Genomic DNA, 5,775 nt, shown 5'->3' on the forward strand with positions numbered 1-5,775 from the left:
TTTTTTTTTTTTTTAATGTTCCATATATATGGAAGCTTCTGTGTTCAGCTTTTTTTTTTTTTTTTTTTCTGAACGGAGTGCTTTTGAGGCTCATCCTTTTTTTTTTTTTTTTTTTTTTTTTTTTTTTGAGACAAGATCTCACTCTGCTGTTTGGGCTGCAGTGCAGTGGAGCCATCTCGGCTCACTGCAACCTCCACCTGCTGGGGTTCAAGTGATTCTCCTGCCTCAGTCTCCCGAGTAGCTGGGATTACAGGTGTGCACCACCACACCCGGCTGATTTTTGTATTTTTAGAAGAGATGGGGCTTTGCCATGTTGGCCAGGCTGGTCTCGAACTCTTGACCTCAAGTGGTCACCTCGGCCTCCCAAAGTGCTGGGACTATAGTTGTGAGCCACTGTGTCCAGCTGAGGCTCATGCTTCTTGTTGCGTGTCTCAGTAGTTCAATTCCTGTTCTGTCCAATTTTATTGAGGCATAGTTTAAATGTCATATAACTCACCCATTCAATGATTTTTAATAAATGTACCAAGTTGTGCAACCTTCACCATAAATCAGTTTTGGAACAGTTCCGTTACTCCAGCAAGCTCTCTCATAACCATTTACTGTTCATCAACATCCCATCCCTAACCCCAGGAACCACCAGTCTATTTCTCATCTCTGTGGATTCTCCTTTTCTGGATATTTTGTATAAACGAGATCATACAATATGTGTTCTGTTGAGCCTAGCTTCTTTCCCTCAGCATGATGTTTGTAAGGTTCATCCATGTTGTAGTATGTATTAATAGTTTGTTCCTTTTTATTGACGAGTAGATTCCATTGTGTGGATAAGCCAGACTTTGCTTTTCCATTCATCAAGATAGGGGATTTTAATTTGATCAGTGCTGCCTAACTGTGGTATATACATATAATGCTACAGGATAAATATGGCTTATATTTCTGGAACATAAATATCACACACAGATTTACTTAAAGTTTAAATCATTGAGTGGTGAAAATAATTTTTGGAACATGTACTGTGTGCCAGGCACTGGCTAAGCTTTGAAAATCATTAACTTTGGACAGGTGTGGTGGCTTATGCCTGTAATCCCAGCACTTTGGAAGGCTGAGGCCAGCGGATTGCCTGAGGTTAGGAGTTCAAGACCAGTCTGGCCAAGATGGTGAAACCCCGTCTCTACTACTAAAAAAAAAAAAAGTTAGCAGGGCGTGGTGGCACGCATCTGCAATCTCAGCTACTTGGGAGGCTTAGGCAGGGGAATCACTTGAACCCAGGAGGCAGAGGTTGCAGCGAGCTGAGATCCTGCCACTGCACTCCAGCCTGGGTGACAGAGTGAGATCCTGTCTCCAGGAAAAAAAAAAAAAAAAAGAAAAGAAAGAAAGAAAGATAATTAACTTTGAGTCGCACATCGAGTACGTGGGGGTGAGAGAGCCACAGTTTCCTCCAGGTTTCTCTGGCCCCAAAGCCCATGCCTTCCTTTGTACCCTCTAAGATGTTGTCAGCTTCACCCAGGAACTAGCTAAAGGTCCCTTGAAACCTTCATCGCCTTGTTAATATCATGACTCTAGGTCCACAGAGCCAGGGGAAAGGGTCACTGTGGATCAAGCCAGGCTCCTCTGAGCAGCCCAGGGTCTATTTACAGACAGCAGCAAGTTCCTGGGACTGAGGAGAGAGAAGGGAATTTCCAGGTTCTTCAGGACGTTCACAACCACACTGGGAAGCATCCTTGCAGATAAGTATTTACCAGCCCATAGCCTGCCAGCCTGCCCTCTTCTGGTCTGTGCAGGGAAGTGTAGTATCCTAGAATACCAAAGTGGGAGGGGAAATGGGCAATGTAGCTCATTCTCTTTTCTACCTCTATGGAAGAAAGAAAGAGCCTGTCCCCATTTTGTGGGGTCCCAGAAAGGGTGATTTTCACACTCCACATTTGGCATTAGGGCTAGTATTTTATGAACATCACCGTCTGGAACTTTTGAAGGCTGAGTTAAATGACTTCATCTTGTGTACTTGTAGAACTGCTATTAGAAGGAGGCTGGGGACACCCTGATGATGTGAACCAGCTCTTCTCTTCTCAGTTTTAGCATTTTGTGATCATATTTATAAACCTTGGCTAGGGCTCCTTGGCCTTACAGTTAAGAGAAGACTTAACACTGTGACTTTAGATGTATTTTTCTCAGTGCAAGTGTCTGAGTTCATCTCCAGTTCTGGACTCGTGGCCCCACTCCCAGGTGCTGACAGCAAGCTCTGAAGATATGCTGAGAGGGCTCCCTGACTCTCCTGACTCAGGTCTGCCAGTTGATGAAGACAGCATAGTTGTTACCAAAAGCAAAACCTGGCAGATGGTCCTAGGTCAGGATTAGTGATCATTCTCTGGTCTTCTCCAGACTGGTGACACAGGGTGGTCTTCAAAGAGTCCTACTCCAGCCTCTGGCTCCCCGCATTTCCTCTGGTGCATGGGGCATCAGGAAAGGGCAGGGGAGAAGGAGGGGGAGCAGAAAAATAACTGAGGCTGGGCAGAACAGCCCCTTCCATTTCCCATCCATTGCTTCAAACAATGGGTGATTATTGTGCACCTTGAGTGAATGTCAAGGCAGGAAGGGTCCCAGGGCCACCCGGTGTGGCAGGAGCAGAGCTGGGATCAGAATTCTGGATTCCTGACTCTCCGTTCAGCTGCAGTTCAGCTGTCACCAAGCTGCTGAGTTTGTCCTACTTTCTCCCAGGTCGCATTCTGCTGTTGTTGGGAAACAGGGAGTGAGTGAAGGGAACCCGGGAACCCCTCTCCCCTCACCTTTTAAGGATGTTCTGGGGTGGAATAAAGGGAGGTGGAGGGTGCGGTGCCTGGGCCCAGCCTCCCTGGCTCCTGGTCCTTCTTTCTTCGGCAGGGAGTTCTGGCAAGGCCTGGGCCTGGGAGGGGCCTGGGTGCAGTTTTCTCCTGCGGTGTGGTTGGCTCTTTTGTCTTCCAGGATGGGCCTGTGGGGTCTGTGTGGGAAAGGAAGGAGCTGGGAGCCTGGGCTGCCTGTGTGTCGGCTGGATGCTGCCAGGTAAGCCTGGGAGGGATGTGGGGAGGGAGGGAGGGAGGTTACATGGAGCTTGGTTTCATGGGGGTAGGTTGTCCTCCCACCTGTGCCCCCTCCTCAGGCCCAGAATGCTCCTGCTCGTGCGAAGACGGCCAGGGAGCCAGGTGGCTGGAATGCTTGCCCCGTGTGGTCTTGGTGGGAGTGGGTGGGATGGAATCAAGACCACTGTGGGTGAGCTCGAGCAGAGAATTTAGCATGTCCTTCATTCAGCACCGGCATGGACCAAGCAACTTCTCTGAGCCAGATGCTGGGGATGCAGAGGTGAACCCAGAGACATGACCCCATCTGCTCAGATCTTCATGTCAGAACACGCTTTATTACAGCCTCGGCAAGGGGGTGAGCTCCTCGTCCTGGGAGCAGTGTGTGTGCGCGTGTATGTGTGTGCATGCATGTGCGTGTGTGTGCGTGCGTACGTGTGCGCGTGTGTGTGCGTGCGTGTGCGCGTGTGTGTGTGTGTGTTGGGGGTGGTGGTGTGCAGAGATCCTCCCAGTGGGAATGTTGTAAAATGAAGCCATCAAAGGCCTCTGAAGGTCCTTCCCACCCACTCAAACCCTTGCCCTGTCTTCACCCATGATGCTCCTGGAGCTTGCTATGGGCTCCCTTTACTGCCTTTCCTCTGGTCCCCTGAGCTAACCCTGCCTGGTGGGGTATTCTCAGCTTTCATTGCTTCCTCTTTTTAGGCAACTTTTTTTTCCCTTTTTCTCAGAGACAGGATTTCACTCCGTTGCCCAGGCTAGAGTACAGTGTTATGATCACGGCTCACTGCAGCCTTGGCCTCCAGGGCTCAATACATCCTCCCACCTCAGCCTCCTGGGTAGCTGGGACTACAAGTGCATGCTATCATGACTGGCTTATTTTTTGTAGAGACAGAGTCTCATTATGTTGCCCATGCTGGTCTCGAACTCCTGGGCTCAAGTGATCCTCCTTCCTCAGCCTCCCAAAGTGCTGGGATTACAGGTGGGAGTCACCATGCCTGGCCTAAGTTTCTTCTAAAAATTTTTCATGTCCAAAGCCCTCACTTCCACCCTGTGTGTGTGCTGGGGGCATGAGAGAGAGACTGGGGGGATCTCTGAACATGTGTCCCCTCAGATGCAGAATTAGGCTGGAGGGATGTGGGAAGTTGGGGATGGAGGCTGTGGCCTCATCCTCACTCGCTGTGTTTCCCTCTAGATGGCTCCATCTGGGCCGCATCTGCGACTCCTGGCCTGGCCTTCTCTTTGGACCTCAGTGACCCTGGATTCTGGCCACAGTGACTTAGCGGGCAGACTCCGGTGGTTTTCTAGCCCGCTGGGTGACTCTCTGAAGATCTCATCCTCTTCACAGCTGTTGGGATGGAGCCTCCCGTGGATAGGAACTCTTCCTGGTTGATGCTCAGCAGACGACTGGATCTGGCTCTGGAGGACGGCTCCAGGGGTATGAGGGAGGCCTGGCAGCCCACTACTCCCTCCTCACCTGCTCGGGCCCTGCCTGCTGGGCCCTATTGTCTGGGTCTGGGGGCCCTTTCCTGACCCCATGTGAACTTGATTCCTCCTCGCGTTTCTGCCGGTGACCAGATAGAGCCTGGCCTGGGCCAAGGCCACACTGACCACATTGTCCCCAAAGCTGCGTCTCAAAGGACCCTACAGGATGGGGACAGGAACAGGGATGGGAGTCGGGGAGGGGCTGTCAGGCAGAGGGCAGATGCAGCTCCTCGGGTGGCGCTGGCTGGAGTCCTTTGTCTCCATTTGCTTAGTGTGTAATTGTCACTTTGTTGGGGGCTTCCTTGGTGGGGCTTTTCCATGCTTTTCCTCTCCCTGATGGTTACAAAGAGGAGACAGTCAGGATCTGGGAGGAGCTGGAGCCTTCCCCCTGTGCTGTTGAACTCTGGGAGGGGCAGCTAGAGGGGCTGAGAGTGCACTATCCTGAAAAGAGAGGGTCTTTAAGAGATAAGATCTAGGCTAGGGAAATTCACTTGACAGAGACAGGTGGCCCTGGGTTTTTTTCCTGCCATCCAAAGGGAACCAGTCTTACCCAAAGGCTTGAGGGGTCACCTTAGCCCAGTCTCAGGACACTCTTCTCTAATCAGATTGCTGCTTCTAGCTGCACTGCTCCTGGATTCTGTTCTTGGGGAACAGAAGGTGGCAGGACAGGCCCCACAATCTGCAATTCCAGCTCCCTCCAGAGGGGACAGTCCCAGAGTTTGCAAGAGAGCAGCTTGTGGCCTCCCTTAGGCAAGTTTAAAAGGCAGATGTCCTTTTTCCCAGAACGAGGAGTGGTGTGTACTATTCATCAGCTTGGGCTGCCACAGCACCATGCCACAGACTGGATGGCTTAAACATCAGGAATTTATTTTCTCCCAGTTCTGGAGGCTGGAAAGTCCAGATCAAGGTGTTAGAGTTGGTTTCTGGTGAGGCCTCTCTCCTTGGCCTGCAGGTGGCACCTTCTCGCTACGTCCTCACGTGGCCTTTTCTCTGGGGAGAGGGACAGAGAGCACAAGCAGGCTCTGGTGTCTCCTCTTCTTATAAAGACACTAATACCACCATATTAGGGCTTAACCCTATGACCTCATTTAACCTTAACCCCTTAAAGGTCCCATCTCCAAAAACAGTCACCTAGCAGGCTACTGCTTCAACATATGCATTTGGGGGAGGGGACACCATTCAGTCCTTAACAGGGTGGTCACCGCAAACATGGAAAGTCAGAGCCATCTCCCCTTCAGAATTTCCG

General features: G+C 50.8%; 2 long non-coding RNA genes across 3 annotated transcripts in view; both read left to right on the top strand.

The window, feature by feature from the left end:
- The window catches only part of LOC116458444 (uncharacterized), an 8,742-nt gene extending 6,592 nt beyond the window's left edge, over positions 1-2,150 (top strand). Inside the window, exon 3 of one of the 2 annotated variants that reach the window (XR_004245322.2) lies at positions 1,561-2,150. This is a non-coding gene — a long non-coding RNA (uncharacterized LOC116458444). The remainder of the gene's footprint in view (positions 1-1,560) is intronic. The other variant, XR_004245321.2, reaches the window with a different exon arrangement.
- A 197-nt stretch (positions 2,151-2,347) lies between these two features.
- Positions 2,348-4,599, top strand: LOC131381988 (uncharacterized). Its single transcript, XR_009211115.1, has 3 exons — positions 2,348-3,033; positions 3,280-3,405; positions 4,240-4,599. It is a non-coding gene; the product is annotated as an uncharacterized LOC131381988 (long non-coding RNA).
- Positions 4,600-5,775: the final 1,176 nt, after the last annotated feature.

Source organism: Hylobates moloch, unplaced genomic scaffold (genome assembly GCF_009828535.3).
Source record: "Hylobates moloch isolate HMO894 unplaced genomic scaffold, HMol_V3 SCAFFOLD_19, whole genome shotgun sequence".
Taxonomy (NCBI): Eukaryota; Metazoa; Chordata; class Mammalia; order Primates; family Hylobatidae; genus Hylobates; species Hylobates moloch.